The sequence below is a fragment of the Corvus hawaiiensis genome, chromosome 9 (genome assembly GCF_020740725.1).
Source record: "Corvus hawaiiensis isolate bCorHaw1 chromosome 9, bCorHaw1.pri.cur, whole genome shotgun sequence".
NCBI classification, from domain to species: Eukaryota; Metazoa; Chordata; class Aves; order Passeriformes; family Corvidae; genus Corvus; species Corvus hawaiiensis.
In genome coordinates, this window is record NC_063221.1 from 28,848,194 (window position 1) to 28,871,842 (window position 23,649).

Genomic DNA, 23,649 nt, shown 5'->3' on the forward strand with positions numbered 1-23,649 from the left:
AAGACTGCAAGCCAAAAAGATTTGTATCATAATATATTCTGACACATAATAAAGAAAATAAATGAAAAGAGTCACTGGATCCATTTTCTGCACATCCACATGGAAATTCAGCTCTTCTTTCAGGATTTGTTTTTGTTCTCCGTGTTCTGCTGTGGGTCTCAGGGGCTTTGGTCGCCGTGGCCAGGGGACAGTGTCTTCACCAAGGACATGGCCCCTGGCATGTGCCACCTCCACTGCAGCTCCCACTTGGCCATGGGGATGGGCAGGAAAAGATCAGGGTGTTTTCCAGGCAGGGATGGGGTTGGAAAGCCTCTGTGTGTGAGGAATGCATGACCTGCCCCCAACTCTTACCCAATACGTCCCCCACACTTGAGGGTTTAAAATGAAACCTCTTCACCTCTTTGCTGTTATCGTGGGCTTTCTGTAGACACTCTTTTATATTGCACTGCATCACTTATATCAAAACCAGGCAGAAAATATTCTCCTTGGCCCATTCTTTTTCTTCTCTTTTATGACTCTGCATGAATTTCAAAGCACTTCAGGATTAGGCAGGGGGAAAAGAAAAAGGTACTTGCAGCCTTCATCTAAAACGGATTCATTTCTGTCACAAAAGCGCGCTAAAAATATAAATAAATAAAACACAAACTAGATCCAGGCAAGGCATATGGATGTGATGGCTGAGCTTTGGATGATGCTGGCCATGCTGAGCCTTTGTGATGTATCCAGAGTGTATGAAATGCACATGATGCTGAATAAAATGTGATTTTCACACAAATGCCATGTTGGTACATTCACACAGAACATGTGAAACATTTGTCTTCTAAGACAAGATGCTCAAGTTGCGTCTTCATACAGGCCTGTATTTACTGGGCACACTGATTATCTGCTCTGCAAAGCTCCCTTGTGCAGGACAAACAAGGGGAAGAAAAGAAATGGAAATCCTTGCAAGGGCTGCACATCCCTCTTTCTTTGGATTTGCATTCCTACCCGGAGCCATCAGAGTTTTGTGTGTCTTTAACTGAACCAGGGGCTTTAGAATCATAGAATATTTCAAGCTGGATGGGACCCATATGGATCATCAAGTCCAACTCCATCAAGTCTCAGCAGGAGAAACCATTGTCCTTGAGTCACTGGAAAACAACCAGGAAAACTGCTTTTAGTCAGTGTCACAGCCTGTCTGAGTTGCAGCCATCGGTGTTTGTGTCAGGAGAGTGTGGAGAGCAATTCCCAGTACATATTTTACCATTGAAATGCCAAAAAGATTTGGAAAAATCAAAAGGGGGAAAAAAAGAATTTAACTTGAATTGTGTTTTACCCAAATCTCTGAAATCTGAGTAGCGACTCATTCCCCCAGGTGGTGCCAACCAGCAATGAGCAGAGAGCAACCACGCTAGTGAGTCGTGCTAATCAATCATGCTAATTTATGTCTCTGCCAACACAGCCACTTTTTTTGTTCACCAGTAACTCCAGCTCAGGAGCCACCAAGGCACAGAATTCCAGGTAAGGCCATTGCTTCTCCTCTTTTCTGACCCAGAGGCTGCTCATGTCTGCTCACAATATTCAGCAGAACATTTTGCTCCAATATTCAGATGCTGTTTCTGTGCCTTTCCAAATTGTTGGGTGTTACCTGTTGTAATTATTATTATTTTTTTTAATGATGGTGGCAGCATGTTCTGCAAGGCATTCTGGAACACTGACTCCTTCCTTCAGTGCCTCTGGAGCGATGTCTGGAGATGGTACCTCGGTAAATAAGCCCAGTGTGCAGTGTGAGGCTCAGGTGTGAGGAGGGAAGCTTGGTTTTGGAAAGCCCTGGCACAGCCTGGCCTGTTTGGATAGACCCGGCGGTTTGGACACTCCGACGACATCCATATGCAATGATTTTTCTTGATTCACAATGCTGAAACTAAAAACCACTTGGCTTTAAACTTTAAGCCTCTGCCTGCATTCCCCCGAGAATGAGCGTTTCTGGCAAACTCTAAGTTCTTAAATATCACTTCTCCAATTACATTCTCACAGGTTAGTATTTATGCAGGCCTGGCTTTTCCAATCCACGGAGCTGGTACTGGGCTGAGGCTTAATGCATTACAGGTGGCTGGTGGTGCTTTGGGCTCTCGGGCCAAACTGGTTCCAGATGGCCACACAGTATGAGTAATAACATCAGCTCATTAAGTTGCAAGGTTTCAACTACAATCACAGAATTATCAATGAAATAAAAGCTAACGGCGTATCAGCTGCCCTCTAAGCCATAAATAGGATTTACAACGAAACAAAAACCTTTTTTGAACCCAGATCTCTCATCGTTTCAATGCTGGGTGTCCACAGAATGGGTTTATTCACTAGCAAAAGAGCAAAAAAAAAAAAAAAAATCTCTCCCACCCTCTCCAAAACATACTCCTGAGGGCTACTGTCCTGAGAGCTTCTGATTTTGGAAAAGCTTTGGATTGGGGTCACTGGGAATGCAAAGCAGTATTTATCTGTGATGCCTTAGAACACAAGTGGAATGAGCCTGATTCTCAGATCAGAGACAAGCATCAGGAAGCCTCATTACCTCGAGTTTAATCACGGCTGCAAATGTTTTTCTTTGTGCAAATTGTTGTCTGTCTATGCTGTGTACAGAGCGTGGCTCCTGCAGGATGTACAGGTGGCTCCTGCTACTTTATGGCCTCTGGCAGCAGTGGGTTGTTGGTCTGGATGTCTTGTCTGTTCAGAATCACCATGGAAAAACATTTCTTCAAGCTCCCAGGGCAGCTGGGGTGCTCAAGATCCCTGATCTTGGCTATCAAAGGGGGAATTTCACATTACAAAATATGTAAAAATAATAGAAAAATATACATAAATTAAGTAATGCCTCTTTGAAATTTCATAGTCCTGGGGCCAAGCAGGAGGTGTCAGTACACAAATGCAGCAGCTGAAGTAATCCTTTTGTAAATTCTCCTGGCTTCTCTGACTTTTGGTTGACTTGATAAAACTCCTGCCACCCATCCCAGATTCTTCAGTGCAGCAAACAGGGAGCCTGGTCAGCCTCACGGAGGGGAATCACAGGGAGGGCTCACACTCCCTCTTGTCCTCTCTTCCATTCTTCTAAATCTGACCCCACTGCCAGGAAATCAGGACTTTATTAGTAGTAAAAACCTAAATGACTTAAAGGAAAAAAAAAAAAAAAAGTCAAATAAACATTAAATGTGGTGTCACGTGGCTTGGAGAAAGGTATCTTGTATGTTGAGGTATAAAGGATGCCAGAAGTCTAAATAGGGAATGTTTCCAGCAAAACCACAAGGTATTCTGTGCTCCTCCATAGCAGGCATCCAGAAAACCAGTGTGTTAGAAGCAGGAAGGTATCTTGCTGGGTACAGTAGAAAAGCCTTGTGAAGTCTGAGGGGAAAATGTGTTCCACAGGTTTGTGGGAAGCCTGAAGAAGCTTTGTATGATCCTGGTTTGGTCCTTAAGGTCCTGGTTGTGGTTAAAGCCCGAATCTATTCCCCTGAGTTTCTTACTGTCCATGTGAATGAGAGAGTCAAAATCCCTCCCTTGAAAATTAGAGATGTTTACTTTAGATTTATCCTAGCTGCTCAGCCTCCCCAGCTGCACCTCTGTTACAAGTGCAAGAAAAAGTCCATCTACTTCTCCTCCAAGGGCTGTTTGCAGCAGCAGCAGCAGCATCGTGTACGAGTCAGTTCAAGCATTACGGTGTTAGGGAAGGTGAGTACACCTAGAGCCCTCCTATTTAGGATTTAATTATCAACAGAACTGACCCTGTAGGTAGTTCTCTGTCCATCCTGCAATTCTGATGCAGATGTGCAGTGTCACTGCTTCCAGATGTTGACGGCCTTTTCAGAGCTCTGGGCACCAGCCCAAGCAGGGATTTGGTATCGGGGAATTCTGGCACCGGCTGCATTTCCAGAGATGTGCACACTGAGGAAATTATTGTGTGTGAGTGTGATGCAGAGACACTGCTGCAGGCTGAGCTTAAGTCCCTGGGCAGGCACAGTATTGATCAAAAGTCAGGACTGTGAGCAACATGGACAAAGTAACATGGTGACATAGTGGGGTGAGTTTTCTCTGTCTCAGGCTGCTCTTATCCTTTGTGTTTTTTGAATTATAGGCCTCCAACCCCACTGTCCCACAAAGAGCAGATTTTCAGCAAGGCTCCTGGTGTTACTGTGGGTTCTGAGGGTGCTACTTGCACCTTCTGCTTTAAACACACATAACTTGGGTGATGCAATGGCGATGTCTCAGCAGGGTCATCCTGCCTGGGTTAAGACCTGTGTTCTCTGTATAAACAGGATTGATGGAAAGGGCTGAGCCACTCAGGGGCCGTAATCTTGGATACTTCCATGGGGGCTTAGGTGATGGATGTGCTGAGCTGGGGCTCGCAGGCACCAGTCAGCGTGAAACAGGGCACAAACTCATATCCAGGCAGGGCTTGTTAGCAGGAACCTCCATCCTGGTTTTTGTGTTGTTTTTGGGGGTGTTGAGGGTAGGATGTGCCCTAAGAGAGGAATAAGAAGCTCGGAATGCCACTCACCTCCTGACCCAAGGGTCTGCTGGCCACATCTCTGGGAGTGCAGAATCCTCCAGCATTTTGGGGGAGAGATTGCTACCCCCCCTCTCCTACCACTACACAGCACGGGGTCCTGCAGGGAATCCTTAGGTGATGTGACTGCCTCTCCTGCAGGGTCAGCATCCCAATTTGGGTCTTTGCTCTGCATAACCAAGGGATTGGGTCCAAGTGGGTGGTCTCCAGCCTGTTCCTCTGGTATCTGCTTGCTGTACACGGTGGGCACAAGTGTTGGGTCCTGGCACTGGCTGTCAGTGCTGGGACCAGAGCTCACATGCCAAGCAGTGGTCCTAAAGAGAGCCTGTGTGCAACGTGAGGAATGCCAGACCTACCCGCTGTCTCCAGAGCCGTCTCCCCAGCCAAGCTCTGGATCCTATTTGGATGCGGAGAGATTTATAAGGCATTCTCTTAATTAGGGGCCCCTGTTTTGACTGAGAGAGGATGGGGAATGAGGAGACCTAGCAGGGGCAAGGGTAAGCAGTGGCCTGAAAGGGAAGGCTGGGGAGACTGGTGGCGTGTGCTGTAAAGAAGCGGGGGCAATAAAACACACCAATAAAAATGATGTGTATGTCTGCAGCCTCATCTAGGAAGGGGGAACAACAGTGTGTCCCTTCGCAGGGCAAACAAAAGAAACCCCTCCAGATGTAAGCAATTATTGGAAACACATGGGAGAGGTGGACAGGGCAGGCAAATCCAAAAGCCATGTGATATTGCACAGAAGAGTGAGGCTCATGTGAAGCCTGGGAGTTCATATATTTCACAACTCACAATGTACAGAGAGTTTGGCCTCCTCCAAAAGCTGCAACTGGGAAGCCTCCTCTCATTTTGGCCTTGAGGCCTGTGCACAGTTGGCTAAAGCTTGGGAAGAAGTGCTGGGATGAAGCAGTTGGCATGCTGCTGGGGAGAATTGGAGTTCTGCTTGGCTTTGCTGTGCCCTTTGTTGAATTTGCAGCTGGTCAGTGGCAGAGCTGGGGTACAGGGAGCAGCAGAGCTGGGCTTTTGTTTCATTTGATGAGCAGACTTGTGATTATCACCTTTAAATTTCCCATCAGTGCTGTGGCAGGATGATTATCACTGCAGGGATGGGAGTCCCAGAATTTTGCAGCCAGACTTCTATGCCTGCATGAAGAACAAACAGCATCAGGGTTAACAGTTGGACATGATGGTCTTGGAGGTCTTTTGCAGTCTTAGTGATTTTATGACTCCACAAGGACTGTGATGTGCTCTAGATGTTCCTGAGCTGCTTTTACACTCCCTGGCCATGCCCTGCTGCTCTGAAGGCCACAGCAGGCTGGAACCCAAGGTGTTATCCAGCTCCTGTGCAGAGCTGGAATGCCTTTGGCCATACAATGCTCTGAAGTAGAGAGAGATCCTCTTTGGTGAGACCCAGTCCTGTGGAGTGCCAGATCAGTTCAGTTGAGAACATTGGATCTTGGCAACAGATCTGAACCACTTTTATGGGCTGCTTCATGTCCACTTGCAAAGAACATGCTGAGAACTCCGTGCATGTCGTCAGCTCAGTGTCTCCACGGCTCCAATAGTCAGGTCAGCCACTTTTCTCACATGTGCCAAAGCTCCAATCTGCCTATCAGTGCCCTCACTCAGGCTAAATACACAAGTTGCTGCTTCCAAATGCCTCATGTCACAAGTTCAGGGATGTTTCCCTCAGGTTCTGTGGAGAACTGCCTTGTCCAAACCCAAATTATCCCACTTGGCTTTCCCATTTTAGTCCAGGCTGCAATCCCTGTGGATCATAGCGTTGACTATTTCCCCAGAAGTAACCAGATGACCTTCTGCTCTTTAGTCTTAATAACAGGAGCAAAGATTTGGAGAAATTGAGTTTTTAAATTGCAGATACCCTCACTGTGCCAGGTTGTTGTCAAGTCTTGGACATCACTGCTCTGGGCTGCTATAGATGCTTTACATCCACCCTAATACAAGTGCTTTGCTTGTCTCTAGCCTTACAGCCTGAGGTTGGACTGGGAAAAAAAGAGCTTTGAGCCTTGGGCCTTGGGGCTTTGAGCCTTGTGTGAAGGCTGCCTCATTTCTAATGGATAACTTCAGGTTTCTTCAGGTTGGACTGTGAAAGGAGCTGCTCTGGCTGCGAAATGCATCACTCCTGTGTGTTCTGTCAGCAACAGAAAGTGATTCTGCCTTTCAAGAAATAACAGAGAGGAAAGGAAGCTCCCTTAACTCCTGAATATGCCACGCTCACGAATGTTAACATGATTGTGGGGTTGTTTTTCCACTGAGCAAGCAGATGTTTTAGTGCTCCGAGGATCACCTTTGCTGCAAAGGGTGGTGCTTACACCTCTGAGGGCACTGGTATGTTCAGGCTCAGTAAACATGTTCTGCTCCATCTCACTGAGCACTGAAAGCAGAAACTGCTCTTGGGTTTCATCACAGAAGGGGCAGCTTTGCCAATATAAAGAAGAACTTGTTCAGGGGCTGCTTTCATCTCTGTGCATTATCAGAGCTACTAAAATAAGGAAAGAGCCCTTTAAGCCTCATTGGACAGTGACACTAAAAATACCCCCACCAGCTCTCTCAATCCCAAGCCCCAAACAACTGAAAAACAAAAGCCAGCCCCAAACCCTAAGCCCCAGAAAACCCTGTGGTATCCATCACTGCCATGTGTAATCACAGTTAGAAACCCAAATGAAGTCTGCAGCCTGTCAGCTCCGCAGACAGATTTGGTGGTGATACGAGCAAAGCCAACATTTAAAAATGACTGAATTCTCATTATAAAGATACATGATCCTCCTTCTCATTGAGAACAGTTGGGCTTTGCTTCCAGTGGAGAGCCAAACCATTTATTTTATAGCTCCATTGTATGCTGTGCTGGGAATTGTTCCCGCAGATAGAGGTTTCTAGCGCGCTTTCCCTATGTACTTTGTTCCACATGCACTGCGCCCTTTGCACATGCTGAGGGCTCTCACATGAATTACACTTTGCCTGATTTGGTTGGATGGGTTTCCTACATTTGTGTCCTATAAATTGGCATGGCGATGTATTTATTTTGGTAATCAACCAGTTCTTTGTAAATCTGTGAGCTTAATTCTCCAAGAGAGGGAAATAAAAGGCTCAGCCTTTTTTTTTTTTTTTTTTTTCTCTAACAATGAAGATAAATACCTTTATTTTCATAACTTTTGGACATCTTTTTTTCATGGCATCCAGCCAAATCATGAGGTCCTCACTCAGGCAAGAACACGCAGATGTCATTAAGTTCCTCACCAGGCTTGTTAGGGCATGGAAAAACTCTTAAGAGGAAGAATGGTCTCATGGTTTTGCCATTGAGCAAGAATTCACTTCAACTGGGCTAAGCTCTTGCTTCTGCCATATATTTCCAGCATGACCTTGTTCGACCCTCTCTCTCTACATCTGCTCCCCCAAAATCTCCTGCTGTTGAGCTTATAAATCTCCTTGGTTCAGAGGCCCTCTCTCTGTGGGTCGGTTCGTGCAGGAATTTCGGCTGTGAGGCGTTGCAGAGGCAGTGCAGGCACCAGAGCAACAATTGGCTTTTGGCTCTGCCTGCTGATCCAGGACTGGCTCCGCCCTGTTCCAAGGTGATGGGATGTGAGCCAGGAGTCACCAGAGATTTTTAATGCTCAGCTGTGCCCCAAATAATAGACATCGGCTCTCACCTTGTTAGCGCAGGCACTGCAACAATCAAATTTGGACGTGGTGGTTCTGGTGCTCCTTGCACTGAAGGTGACAGCTGAAGGAACAAGGATGGCTGTTGTGGGATCTGCCCTCCTTTTCTGGCAGCCCATCCCTTCCCAGGGAGTCCAACATCATCCTTCATCTGCTGATCATTAGTGCTTCAGTCACCCCTTGGTCAGACCGGCTGTGCAAGCATCCAGGTTTCATTGCTGTCTGGAGGTGCTGGAAAGATTCCCCTGCAGGACTTTAAATAATGCTGGGAATACAAGTATTAGGGCTGAGTGAGCAAGACCGTGGCTGAGCATGAAGGAACAGGGTGGTGGGGTAAGGACTGCTCCCTCCACTGAGTGCCAGCCCAGGGAGGGCTGGCACAGGGAGCACAGGCTTGGCTCAGCTGGCTCATCTCAGGAGGGTGGTACAACACATCAGGCACGCTCTTGACCTGGTGCTGCTGACTGCAGCCTGACAACGATCTCCACGTGCTTCCTCCTGCCCTCCATCTTCCCCCCAGCTGGAGGGAAAACTTCAGGGTCGTGGCCAGCAGGAGGGTGGGGGACAGCACAGCCACTGCTCCTCTGCCATCCGAGGCTGGAGCCTCCTGCAAAGGAAAATGTGCTGGATTGCTGCCTGGCAGAGCTGCCCCCACCCGTGCACACAACCACGTTTGTTATTCCAGTACTCCTACGCTGAGAGCGTGAGCTGCGAACTTGTACTTGGGGAGAGCGTCCTCGGGCCTGTCAAGGGTTTGTTTAACTGAAGGAAAAGGGTGTGTGCTCTGCAGAAGGGGACCAGGAGGATGCAATCCAGAGTCTGGGTGCATAAGAGTTCTTCCCTGGCCTTGGTGGCTGGGCTAAGAGTGCTGTGGGATTAGGGCATGACATGTAGACTATGGCCTTTTCAGTCCTTCCTTCTCCCTGGCCTGGCTGAAGGTGTTTATCAGGTCCAAAGGGCTCCCTGACCTCCTAAGGTTTCATTGGACAAGTGGGAAAACTCAAATCCTTGAAGACTTGAACTATGGCCACTGTCCCTTTGGCTGTAGCACATGTGCTCAGTTTTTTGGGGGAAGCAAAATTCAAGTCCCAGTAAACCCCATCTATATCTCTGTCCCTTCACAATATCTACTTCTCCTAAAACACCCTTTTGTGATGTTTTTTTTTTTAATTAGAATAAAACTGGGGAGAGGATGTTTATAGAAAGCAAAGGTTCCCTAAGTTACTCTGTTTCCATAGTTTAAAAATCCCTTTACAATAAGTAATGATAATGGTCCATTTTGGTTTTTTTTTTGTACCAGCTTTTACAGCAATATGTTGATCATAAATCTTCAAGCTGGTTAATTCCTATGAAATTCTGCCAGCAGAATCAAATGATTTTACTACCCCGTGTCAAATTAATGGTTGGGTGTCAACTTGTGTCACTTCCTGCTTGAAAAATGACTGTGACATTAAGAGGATTTTATTTATGCTTTCCTGCCTGATGATCAAAAATAGTAAAATGCAACAGTTAGGGTGGGGAGAAATCAATTTCATAAATAGCATTACCACCACATCTCTTTGGAGTAAGCCCAGGGTGATGCCCACACAGCAGGACTCGGGTGTGCTCCCTGGATGTTTGGCTCTGTTTTCCATTTTATGACGGGTTACTGTGGGAGGAGAATTAGGATACACAGCCCTAAAATCAGCTCTGGTCCTTCTTCAGTTGATTGCTTGTTGATGAGATGGGTGGGACATGCTCCTTTTGTAATAAGTTGTCTGAAATTCTTCTTTCTAACCCATATTTAGATATGGCAAAGGCCAGAAAGAAAAGAACAGGTGGTCTTCTGGCTGCTGCCTGGATTAAATTCCCAAAGATTGAAGGAATAACTTCTGCAGTCTCATGCTACTGGTCTTGTAGGTGTCCATGTCTGAGAAGGTGCTTGGGCTTGGTGCCCAGGAAGTTGGTGGCACCTCTATGGGATACCAGTTGTAATCTGTTAGTTTACCTGGTTATTAGTTGCTAATAACTTGTATTTAGTGGCTAATTGTTTCACGGTGACACCTGAAATGTGCAGAGACCATGCAGGGGTCCATGGCCAGGTGCAGGCCAGCCTGGAAGCAGTTCACTGTCTTTGGTCCAAGTTTTTGAACAAAACATAAAGAAACTCCGTATCACAGTTTGGGTAGAACAGAATAAGCAAATGAAAAGAGAAACCGCTCTGTCCTGTGATTTTTGGTGTTGTAATGTCCTTGTGAGAAATACTCCATCAAAAACTGGTGACCTTTCCTGCAAAGGGACAAAGAACCAGGTAAGACTCTCCCACTGGGAGGTTTATTTGTTTAGAAGGCAACAATCCTCAACAGGCCCACGGGCAGCTGGAGAAAGTGGCCTGGATGGATTCTCACCTCCCTGCTTTCCCCCATCCAGCCCATGCAGGCAGATGGAAAGAGCAGCTGCCAAGCTCACCACACCTCTGCAATAACCATCAGGGATCAGCTCACCTCTGGCCCTCAGTCAGTGTCTGGAGAGACTCTTCCAGTGCCAGCTGCCCCACGTTCAGGCCTATTCTTTGGCTGGAATCCCCAGGGATTTGGCTTTCAGAGCACTGGTGAGGTGCAGCCCCAAAGGCCAGGCGAGGACGCTGCGATCGGCAGCACGAAACACAATCCTCCTTCTGAGTCAGCTCTCAGCTCCTCCAGCACTGCCAGGACTGTTCCTCTTGCTGCCCTGGCTGTAGCTGCTCTCTCTGAGCCCAAATATTTCCACTGTATATTTTGGGAAGAACTGGAACGTTCCACTCAGTCTTCCAAAATGTATCATTCCTTATGGCCCTCCCTAACACCTAAGAGTCAGTTCTGGACACGCTGCAGATTATTTTTATCCATCCTAAGTTGTCACAGCTGGCCCAGTTTTGCAGCGTTGCGTCCACCCCCAGCGAGATGTCCCAAGAGAGGTAACAGGTATAGTCCTTACCCTTGTAGTCTCTCCTGTCCCAGGATCAGCTGGGCCTGAATCAAAAGGGAAACAACCGATGCACATCACATCATCCAGAATTTGGGGCATAATGGGGTCTCTTGTAGCTCTTCTGTGACCACGTTTGAATCTCTTCACAAAAAGCCCCAAGCTCTGTGGAGGAATGGCATGGAGTCAGCACACATACAGGGTTTAATCTGGGGAGCATGACTGGGACCTGTTGCCTGCCCTCACAATCAGACCCATTTCATCTCCTCCTTATTTGGGTAGGACAGCACAAACTTTCTGTTCTTTTCTCCACTCCACCTCTTGGTTCCCAGTTCAACATCACAGTCCCTGAGAATTCAAGATGTGACTGCATCACAATTGTAGACCGTGAGTCCTGAGAGGTAGCTGTGCATTGCTTTCATAATCCCATCCACAGAGCCAGAGAGAATGACAAATAAATAGGGACATGTGGTGTCCTATTTGGTGGTGGTCTCATCCATACTCCAAACACCCTCCAAGGTCCTTTTGTAAAGCTGTAGGCTCATAACTGGAGAGATTTTTGGCATGCAACCCCATCTAGTAATTAAGCCCCACACAGCTCCTCGCCCACTCCCCACGGTGGGATGGGGATGAGAATTGGAAAGGTGACAAAACTCATGGACTAAAATAAAGATGGTTTAATAGGTAAAGCAAAAATCATGTGTGCAAGCAAACCAAACCAAGGAATTCATTCCTTTGGGCAGGAAAGTGTTCAGGAATCCCCAGGAAAAAAGGGCTTCATTATGTGTAACAGTGACTTGGGATGACAAACACCATCACTCCAAACATTGTGTCTTCTGTTTTCAGCACAAATCAAAAACACAGCCCCCCACCAGCTACCATGAATAAAATTAACTCTACCCCAGCCAAAACTAGCACAACACTTCTTGCAATCTGTGAATCAATCATTCAGCCAAGGAACCTTTACCATGCCTAGAATTTCCTGTGGCTTGTTTTGATTTACTTCACGAACCTCTCCAGCCCAGCTGGTCCAAGATGCACAAGCCTTTGAGCCAAGGAATAACCAATTTCCAGCAAGTGCCCATGAGGTGCTAATATCCCTTTGCCACAGGGCTGGCATCATGGACCAAGCTCACATGGGAAGCACAGCTGCAGGGTATGGACATCTGAAAGCACTGATAGAACACAGGAAAAAGAAAACAGTTCAGACATGTGACCTCAGGGCCAATGTTTCGTTAAAGAATATTTATATATTAATGCTGTTCCCTCTGATAAAGAACTTATTTAGGCTCTGCTTAAAAAGAAACTCCTCACCTATTGCTTTGAACTACTTTATCTTCCTACACAAGGGTTTATTTTGTCACCAGGCTAAATAAAGGCATGTAGTGAGAACCCTTTGGCACCTGCTTGCACATTTGCATCTGGGAAGAAAATGGTTTTGACCACTCTCTTTCCCTGCGTGCAGTCAGTCTGTAGAGCCAAAGCTACCCCTAGGGCTCACTTCTCCTACTTGGTCTTGGAGCAATCTCTTTCCAAGCCAGCAAGTGTCAGGATGGTTGGAGAGAGTGGAGCCTGACCAACCATTCCTGGCGACATTCCCCAAAAATCTAAGTGCGACAAAGCGTTCGGGAGGACGCCTAATTATGTTACAAGGTGTGAGGAACTTGGAGCCATAATATTGAGACTGCTATAGAGAAGATTATTGTGCCTCACATTTTCCAGTGTGGCGAGCTTATAAAAAGTAAGCTTTTTATTTTATAATGTTTTTATATTATAATTATATTTTAACTCTCACTTTTAAATACATAAAAAGCTGTAATGTTCTATAACCTTGCTGAACTGGAAAATCTGAGGCATGCACATTTCGTGATGATGACAGTTTGATGCATGGATTTTTTGGGGTTGGTCAAATGCCCTTGTCAAAATTCCATAATTGCATCTCACCCATATGTAGGTTTTTACACTCAGTCCCATCAAAGTCTTATTCAAGCCCTTAAAATAGAGTTTAACTTATGCACAGAGGTTGTGTTGGTCTTACTGAGTTGATTCACTCAAGCTCACAGTAATAATAATAGCAATAAATGGTTCTTAACAACATCATCGTGTTATTTCTGATTGCTCCCCCTGGGATTCATGCATATAACAGAGGAAGCTGGAGTCACTCTGTTTTAGAGATAAAACACACCCAGCTCACCAGGGGGGATGTTAATTAGACTTTGGGCATCCATGTTTTAATCTTCTTACTTTTATCGTTTTCCTACACGTGAAATGCTTAAAAAAATGTGGAAGCAAATGAGATAAACATCTGCTCCACGTTGGAGTCATCCATCCAGCCCATAATTCAGCCCATGTGGCAGGGTTTCAGCGGTGAATGTGGCTATGAAAAGGGCAGACAAAAATAGCATCACCTTCCCAGGGAGTCAGGCCAGGCTGCTGGTGGGTGTTAAGCAGTGCGTCCCCTCTCCTGCTCTGCCTGCTCGGTGTGGTTCATCTTCACCAAACCTTACTGGCTTGCTTTGAGATGTTCCAAACTGATTTTCCAGCTCATTTCTCCCATCCAAGTAGGTCTCACTGTGGGGTTTCTCCTGGAGGAGCCAAACAATTCATGGATTAATTCTTGTCTCTGTGATCCGAGCTCAGTGGTGCACCAAGTACACATGGGCACACCCAAGGCATCAAAATGGGATGCTCAGCTGCACCATGCTCAGAGTGCACCCCTGCATGGTGCCAGTGGAGGAGTTGATGTTCCCTCACTGTCCATCCCGGGTGGTGAACCCATTCTCAAGTGTTTTCTGTGCAACCTTTGCCTAAAATTAGCTTTAAAGGTACCCCTAAGCACAGGGCTTCCCAGGGATGCTCCAGTGTTCCCAATCCATGGTGCAGTGGTGCTGTGCAGGTGACTGGTGAACAGGAGCACTGCTGAGGTGACATTTAACCAAAAAATGGGACTGCCTGTCCTGTATAAAAAGCTCACAGTGGTCCCTTCTGGATTTGAAATCTGAGAGGTACCTGCATTTGGCAAGTGCTTGCAGGAATGGAAAAGCGGCCCCTCTGCCTGGACCAGACTTCTGAAGCTCCAGCACTGGCTGGAGAATCAGGCCAGGTGGGATTTACCCCTTGCTCTTGCCAATGTGTACCCTGGCAGGGCTGATCTTCTTGGCCACAAATTCCTCCTCCTCCTCTCTGCTGAAAGCAGGGAGCCAGAGAGCAGCAGCTCTCCCAGCAGCTCTCAATGGCATCTGTTACCCCAGGGCGACTTGCATTCCCTGCTGTGAAAAGCTGTAAATTACACACCAATAACTGCATGGAAATGGCTGGGCAAATATTTTGAAAGATGTGAGGAACTTTGTAGAAACCACTGCTTTGTGAGTCACTTGTGGGTAGAAAAAGGTGAACCCAGAAGATCTCCCTGGCAAAAGATTTGCTGGACATTATCCATCCCCACAGCAGCTTCCCCCCCTTTCTTATCTCCTTTCCTTTTTACACTTGCTATTCAAAGCCTGATGAAAACATAGTTTCCAAATTGATTTTTTTTTTCCCTTCCAAATTTCTGCCGTCAATAAATACTTCAAAGGTAGAGAGAACTCGCATGCCAACTTCTAGCCTCGAGCTGACTTTTACAGCTCTGTAATAAACCCCTTTAAAAAAAATGTTTATAATGGCCATGGCACTTGACTATTGCAGTGCTTTCTGTCACCCCCATAATGTTAAGTGCCAATAAATCACCTGCACTGTCGTGGTGCCCTGTATTTATTTACAAAGCTGTTAGAGGAGTATTTTTTGGTTTTATTGACCAAATGGAACAAAAGCTGAGATTCTTCGTTCTGTGGATTTCTTGGGAATTTTGGGGGGTTTCCTTTGCACGGGAGAGCAGACAAATGCCACCTAAACCTCAAGCTGGCCTCTTGTACCTGAGGTATGCAATGCTGCTATTTTTGGAGGTGCTTCACAGGGGATCAAGCCCAGCTCAGAGGCGAGGGGGTGCAGTGGTTGCTTGGCAGACAAAGCCACCTGCATCGCCCAACCTGTGCTGGGGCTGAGCCTGCAGCCAAAAATAGGTTAGTGGGGAGGCTCTGGCCTGCACTGAGTTGTGGGGTGTGAAGAAAAGGGCTTTTTTCTGGTTGTAGGCACTGCTCAGAAGCCTCTCAGACCCTGCTTATGGCAGAAGGTGATTTCTGAACTCTGATTTCCTGGCCCATGTTAAGTTGGGCAGGGCACAAAGCTCAATTATTTCTCTTACCTTCCAGTTCTGACCTTGCTTTGGTCTCTCAGGGTGTTGTACTGGGGCTTATAGACTCCATCATGCCCCTTTTGCAAAGAGCAGTTTTGCTCTTTAATCTGTTAAGTATTCCCCAAATTTCATCCACTGATAAGAAGTATTAAAACCATAAATCCATAAAATAAAGCTTCCTCTTCATCCTTGTTTCCTGCATGTTTTCATCTCTGCACTAAAAATTTCTGAAGACAGCTCACTACTAATGATAGGGGATGAAGAAGAGCAGAATTAGAGATTGCACTGTGAGCGTGGACACAGCCTTGGTTTGAAATTAATGCAGTAAAAACTAAACTGTTTTCTCAAAAAGAGTAAACATGGTAAATTTTCCAACTGTGTCAATAGCCCCAGGACAAAACTGATTTTGAGGCAGCAATGGATCATCCAGGAAAACAAGGTTTAGCTCTTGGTAATTAAAAGTTAATATTAGAAGCGAAAGTGCAATCAGCCCCAAAAGCCACCTGCCTCCTCTTAGTGTGTTTTGAAGATCCTTCCCACATACTGCGTTAGGAGCTGCTGCCTTGGAGTGTATCACCTGGTTGGAATTTTTCATGGAGCTTGAATTTATTAGAAAACAGCCCCAGTCAAGCAGAACTGTGCAAATTAAATTGGATTTACATGACAAGGTGGAGCCCAGGCACAGCAGCCTAGGAAATGCCTGAGAAGCAAAAGACAAACCAGAGGGGATCAGGGAGGAAGGCTGCTCTGTGTAAACAGTGTTTAAAAAAAAAGAAAAGGAAAAAAATGTTTGACAAATAGCACAATAAAATTAAAATTCCCGCTTGGGCTGCCCTGGGGGTTTCAAAAGGAGACACTTGGAGAGACTTGGACACCAGAGGAAATAAACAGATTTCAGCATCTAATAAGTGGGAGGCTGGAATATTATTGTAGGATAAAGTGTTCTGGGATGGGACGAGCTGACCCAGAACATGTTCCTGTTGTGAGGAGGGTGAAGACCTGATCTTCAACCCCAGTGAAGCCTGGAGGACTCAGTCCACTGGCTTCAATAAGCTTTGGGAGAAGCCTGACTTCCCTGTAGGCATTAGAAACTCCATATTTTCTTCCCTGTTGGCTCACACCGCTGCCTATTATCTTATCAAAACATGGTTTCTTCATCAGTAATACGTAGGTTTCATCTGAATCTGTAAAAACTGAATTGCTTCCATATGCCAGATATTTCACTGGAGAGACCGTCCACTTTGGGAATGTCATTACTGCCCAAAATAATCTTCTGCAAGTCATAATGTAAACTCAAAGTTATTGCAATTTATTAGCAATCACAATTTGCCAGGAAAATAGAATCAAGAGAGTATCAGGGAAAGTAACTCGACTGCAAAATGAACATGCCCTCTACTGCAGTCTGAGCCCATTAATATCGACTTTCCAAATCCAGAGAGTGATTTCCTCTCGTGCCTGTACAAAAGTCAGTGCAGCATGTTTTCTCCTGAAGGAAGCAACAGGATTTTGTTGAATATATGGAATGGAATTGGTTTTCTGGTTTGTTACTTAAAGCTGATCCTCACTGTCAACATTTGTGATGAGTAAACCTCATGAAATAACACGGCTGAAGGCTTAATCTGGTGCCACCGTGATTTGCGGGGCTGAACTGGAGAGACATGGCTGTGGCCAGGGACCAACCCGGCTGCTCTGCCAGGAGTGCACGGAGCTGCTCTTAAAAATGAAGGGATCTGCTCCCAGAGATGGTGTGCTGCCATGGACAGAGCTTGGGAGGGGGCACGGAGGAAATGTGGTGCAAAGAAAGTCATGAAAGAAGTGCTAAATGTGCCATTTCCTGCTGGAGTCGTTCAGCTTATGAGAAATCCTCCCTCTTGCATCCTACTGTTTGGAGTGTGGATTTGGGAGGGTGAGAAATGGCTCTTTATTAGCAACACTTTGATTCCCCTGATCCCGGTGGGCTCGTGGCTGGGATTTCCTCCAGCTGAAGGCTGGTGTGAGCAGCTTCCAAGCCTGTTTGTACAGAAATGTCAACGTGTAGCAGATCCAACAACTGGCTGTGGCGTGTGGACATCTGATCAGAGCCCTGACCCTGGTGTGAGTCCTCAGACAGAGGGCAGTGCTGTATCCCTTCGGACAGAGGTGGCCTTTGGAGCTGCTGAGGTCCTTCAGCATTGGCCGGAGGTGTCCCGAGGATTGTCCCCAGGATGAATGGACAGGGTGGCTTGGCCTTGCCCTGGTGCACAGTCATGCTGGCCAACCTCATCAGCCTTGGATTTACTCAATCCCATATGATACCAAGAGAAACTTTGGAGGGTCCAGTATGCAGGATCATGTCAGATATCTGGGAGTGGTTGGGTAGCCACACCGAGAGGTGTCAGCAGAGCTGTCAGGTTGGCTCTGTCTAAAATTCCTCTATCCACCCTGGTGCAAAGAGCAAGCTTTGGCTGATGTAAGCATCATAAAACAGCCATAAAGTGTTTGTCCCTTCATGGCATTCATTTCCCCGTCAGGGACACCCCTTCTCATGTGGTATTGGCATTTCTGAGTCACTTGCCCGGTGTGAAGCTGCAGTTGTGGGTGAGAGGATCAGAGAGGGAGGACAGAGCAAGCAGGTCTCAAACGGGGGGTTGCTTCTGGGAAACAGAGGCGCTGTCATTCCCTGGGAGCCTGGGCTGTCCTCTGGGCTGGTGAAAATGGATGCAAACTGGGTGTGGGACAGTGCGTTCCCTGGCCATCGTCATAGCAGATGGAAACAGAGCACAGCCTCACCCTGTAAAGCCCACTCTGAGACGTCAGTGGCTGAACTATTTTGGTAGGAGAATAAAAGTCTGAAAGCACCCCACCCCTTGAGCGTTTGCTTGGTGGATGTTGTGCCCACTCGCCCTGTGCTTGCTTTAGCATCAAAACCAGGCTCTGCCTGTGACCAGCACCACATTTACACCCCTGCAGCAGCAGTGCAGGAATAACAGACCAGCTTGGACACGGGAGGAGCAATTTGGGAGCCTTAGCCTAGAGCAGATTGCATCCTTACAGCTCTTGCACTGTGGTGGAGCAGCAGCTCACTTCTGTAGGATGTGCATGTCCTCCACAGGGAATATGAGAGCCGTCAAGGTTTGCTTCAATGTGCACTAAAGTTGGGTTTCAACAGATCTTTTCCTTCCTTTTTCGATTTCTTTCCTTTTTTCCCCCTTCCTGGAAAAAAAAAAATACTGTGAAATTTTGTTCCACTCTCTTTGAATTGAACGGCAGGTTTTTTTCCATTAATTTCAGTGAGGTTGCAGGTATTTGTGTGTGTTTCCACCAGCCAGAGCCCAAGTGTAACAGCTGAGCTAGCCTGAAAAAAAAGGGTTTCTTACAGAGAAAAAGAAAATGGAGTTCTGCTGGAAAAGCTTTTGTTTGGCAGTGGCTGGAAGAGGTTGTTCTGGGACTGATTTAAAGAGCACTGGGTAAACTTATGCACATGCCCTCAGGGCAGCCATAAGTTTAGTGATGAAAACGTCTGCATGTTTTACACAGCTCTGCTCAGGGACTGGGGGAGAGGCAGCAGCGCTGGAGCAACACACGGAGCTGTCATTGCTGCGGGGACAGGATGCTCCAGGGGGAGCAAAGACAAGCCCTGTGGGTACTTGATGGGTGCAGGATGAAGCATCAGCGCAAAGCTCCCCATCCCAGTGCCCCAGAGAACTTCCTGACGGGAGATGCAGTCCCTGGCCAGCCAGTGCCAGGGAGAGCAACTTCCCCTCTGCACGTGCTTCTGGCTTGCATAATTTGTGTACTAATTTACAGCGCAGAAGGAAGGAGGGCTTGGAAGAGATGGTGGCTGCTTCTTTGTGATGTTGTGCTTGATGTGGCTGCCTTCTTGTGCTGGAGTTTTGCATGTGTGGGTGTGACATAAGTGGCCTTAAAAATACAAGGGATGGGGTGGGGGGAAAAGGAGAATGGAAACTGTCTTTTACTGAGCTAGATACCGTAATAATCCTGGCAGTGAACTAAGGGAGAGCTCCAGAGAGGGATTTTTTTTTTCTGCCGCACATTTTTTTTTCAGTATAACCGAGAGAGGAGAGACCTTCCCACTTGCTGAGCAGCAGCCATGCCTGAGGGGACTTGGTTATAACTAATTCCGGAACAGGGTGTCCCTTTTGGGGTCTCTGCGTGCTTTGCACATAAAACTTGCACCCCGCCTCTAGGACTGACATTAAAAACGGAAAATGAACGCCAAAGGCTCAACTGGTGAATGGGGCTCTTTGTTCTGGGACATTGTCACCCAAGAGTGAGCCCTACAGGGAGATTTATAGCAAGATTCCGAGCTGCTAATGAGGGAAGGCTTCTCTCAGTGGTCAGGTGGCAAAGCACTTCAGCACAGCAGCCCATGCCCAAGGAAGAGGAAGATAAGGTTGGCTGTACAAACAAGTCCCTGGGGAAGTGCATGAAAATTTGGGTATTGCTGTGCTGTTCATTCTGCTTCGAGAGTTGCTGCAGCTGAGGGAAGACACTTTGCCAAAACTCTTGGGCTTGGCCATGGGGTCCTGTGGTTTGGCAATTTCTGAAGCCATCCTTGGGGTTCTGGAGGTGGCTCTAGTTTACAGTGGCTTGTTGAGGTCTCTGAAGAGCCCTTGCATCACTGAGGGCTGTTGGGCTGCAGCACTGTACAGCTCTGCTCTCCCTGCTCTCATGGTCACAGTCTGCGAAATCTCAGCTTCTTTCATCCCTAAACCATCTGGATGTTTTACTCATGGCCAAAGCTGCCTGAATCAAAGAAGGAGCACCCATGGCTCCAGCAGGGTGTTGGTGCAAAGGACCACTGACCCTGCAGAACTTCCTGGAAGGAGTCAAAGCAGGGAAGGACTCGAAGCAATAAAGGGCAGTGTTGGAGTGGAGATAAGGAGCCATCACAGGCAGATGAGATAAGGCCAAGGGCTTTGGTTCTCTGTGTAGTGCAACAGATCTAGTTACCCTTTGCAAGCAGGTCAGGCTGGGACCTCAGCTTGCTCTTCTGCTCCATCTGTAAATAGCTACACTGGAGTGAGAATGGTTGTTATCTCTGTTGGAACACTGGGATCAGCCATCCTGGCTGATTTCTCAATGGAGAGAAAGCTTTGTCTTGCTAAAGATCAAGCAGGAAGGCTATAAAGCTGCTGGGATATGAGACTACATTCTTGCTTCAGTCTAGTTCCAAACAGGCTTCACCCTCTGGAAGAGTTTTCTTACATTTTCTTAATTCTCTAGCATGCAGGAAGGCAGGTTTATGGCTTGTGCTCACTCTATAGTGCCTACAGTGCTAATGAATTTGAGTAGTTAATCAATTTAGTGTGAGTTCTAAGTGAAAAAAAAACCCAAAAACATATATATATAAAAACATCCAATTTCTGCTTACTCCTTGCAGAATGTTTTCTGTGCTGTCAGTCTAAACACTGGGAAGTATTTTAAACAGATGTAGGCCATCAGTTTCTATAAACATCGTAATTGCTTGGCACCACTGATGCTTACACTGAAAGATGCAGATTGCCAGGATCTGCACAGACACCAGCCACACGCTTTCTGCTGCACCCAGAAACAGAGTTTACATCCCGTTAGAGGCCTGTAACCTCCCTCCTGTAAAACTCCCTTTAGCTTGGAGCCTGGCACCAGCCAAGGGCTGCTATCCCTGCAGCTTTATATCGCTCCGAGCTGCAGGCTCAGCCATTTCAGCATCCTGGCTCGGCAGGGTTTGATAGGAGGATGTGGTTTGGATTCTACCCCATGGATGCAATGGTACTGGCACCTCGAGCTGCTCAGGTTGAAGATAACACAATTGGCCTCCCTGTGCCCCGTTCAGTCAATCTACCAGCTTTCTGTGAGCTCATCCCGTTTGATTTTCGGTCGATGGTGAAGCTGATGTGCACGCTGCTGTCCCTGGGAGCAGAGGAGGTGTGGTCCTCAGCTTGCCCTCTTGTAAAAATGATGAATTGAGCTGAAGGGGGGAGGGGGTGGAAGGAAAGGATGGATAATATCCCCACTAATAAATCTAGTGCGGCAATTAAGATCGCCTTTAAAAATGTGTATTATCAGCACAAATAGAAATACAGACAGGAGCAGCGGCCAAGGGCTGCTCTGTGTCTATAAAAAACAGGATGGACTCATCATTTAGCCAGGGACTGCTGGCCAAGCCCATGGCTCTCCTGGACCGGGGTGAACAGCTCTCCCCAGTCCGTCGTTCATCCTGAGGTCACACGCAGCTCAGTCAATTTTATTCCACATTTGCCTGCAACAGGGTGGTGGGTGATTGCCAGCATCTTGGGTCCTGGAAGTGTTTTTGTTGTTGATGATTCCTTCCATTATTCCTAACTGGGGTGGGTCAGAACTGGACACCTCTGCACTGCAAGTGGCCTGAAGGTGTAAAGCAATCCAGGGCTTTGCCCTGCATCACTCCTGCCTGAAGACAGCGCCATGCCCATTCTCCTCCTGCTAAGAAATACTAAGTGGCAACAAAAAAAAAGAGACTTTGCTGATAGCATATGTTCAAAACACAGGCTCATTTCTTTATATGCTTTGGCTCCAGCCTCTAGCTGAGAAGCCAGATTGCTAAAGCACCAGAAGTGTGGATAAATGTTCAGTCGGGGCACTGCATAATTTTTGGCTCAGTGTGACACACAGAGAAAGCTGTGACTATCACCACAGACCAGAGAAAGCAACTGCTGCTCCCCTGGAACAAGCATTTCAGGTCACTCTTCTATCCACTGTTAATTCTTGGTCAGTCTGGTGTTGGGAAAGGTGTTGTCCAGATTTTGAAGCACAAATGAAGTATTTCCCACTTGATGGAGGCACAGAGGGTAGAGTACCAGAAAAGTATTCATCTCCAGAAGGTGATGACACCTCCAGGTGTCTGCTTAAGCTGTCTAATTGTTTAAGTCTCTAAGTCAGTTTAACTGCCTGACTAAACTGCTCAACAGCTCCTCTGCACAGGGAAGAGACAAAGGTTACTCTGTAGGGCTCTTCCCTGCACGTGAGGTCAATTCCTGCTCTATACTCACTTAAATAAATATCTCTGCAGAGATTATAGAGAGATCAAAGGCAGATCAGCCACCTAATTCAGTTGCTTATATGATTAAAGTTGTCTGGGGCAAATGTTCTTTTTCCTTTGTTACCAGTGACAAAGGTTTCTAGGGCATCTGGTGAGCACCTCCATGGTGCAAGGAACAGGTTTCTGCAGCAATAAAAAAGGGGCCCTTTTTCCCCAAGAGCACTAAACTTTGCCCAGAAAGCTTCCAAGCCTCTGCAAGGAAACCTAAAGCTGGAGCAAAAGGTTGGCGTTTATGGAAGTGGTTTGTGGTTGTGGTTAAAAGAGTTTGCTCTTCCATCTCTGCACAAGGGTCTTTTTCTAGGAATTTTTGCTCATGTCACTAGGAATTCAGCCCAAAATAGACTCATTGGGACAGAGAAGAAGTGAGAGCATGGCTCAGGAGTCAGAAATGCACAAAACTTGGCCTGAGACAGAGTTTTGTACTCTCTGAGAAGGGCATAATCTGATGTCAAGCTTTCCCCAAGAGTCATACTCCTAAATGGGAAGAGGCCCAAAATGATCACATGCTGAGTGCCTGTTTGGAGACAAGTGGCTCTTACTGCCAAACAAACTGGAGGGGAGGGCTGCTCTTGAAAAATTCACTGCTGCCCACGTGCTGATCCTCCTCTGGAGAACGGGCATTCCTCAATCACAGCCAGGCCAATTGCCCTCCTCAAAACCAGCGTTCCAGGAGTCATCATCCCTGGCCTTGTCTCCATCTGCACTGGGGTCGGGAGCTTAGCAGTGCTCTGCCACTCGGCTGTCCCTTCCCTTTCAACCAAGTGGGTGCCAGTGAATCTTTCTGGAGGTGTGGGAATTTCCTCAGGTGGCTCCTGGCAGGAGGTCAACAGAGAGAAAGAAACCTGCCTTGAGTAAGTCTGCTTTGACTTTGGCCTCTGGGTCTGGGGTAGCATAACAGTCAGGAACATGGGAAAAATGGTATCTATCCTGTTATTTTACTGCTTTTGATGGGTTTTAAAATATGTAGAATGTCCTCTCTCCAAATGAAGCATACCCGGAATTTCTTACTCCAGAAGTTAAACGGAATTCTTGGTTGAAAAAGTCCTCTGAAGAAAATGCTGTAATGTTTCAGGCCTTTCCATCATTTCATTAGTTTTTTTTCATCACATCATTAAGTTTTTCTTAATTTTATTAGGGTCCTTGCCTCAGTTGCTCAAGTGACACATTTCTAAAGAAATGCAGGTTTTGTCCTTTAGGTAGCAG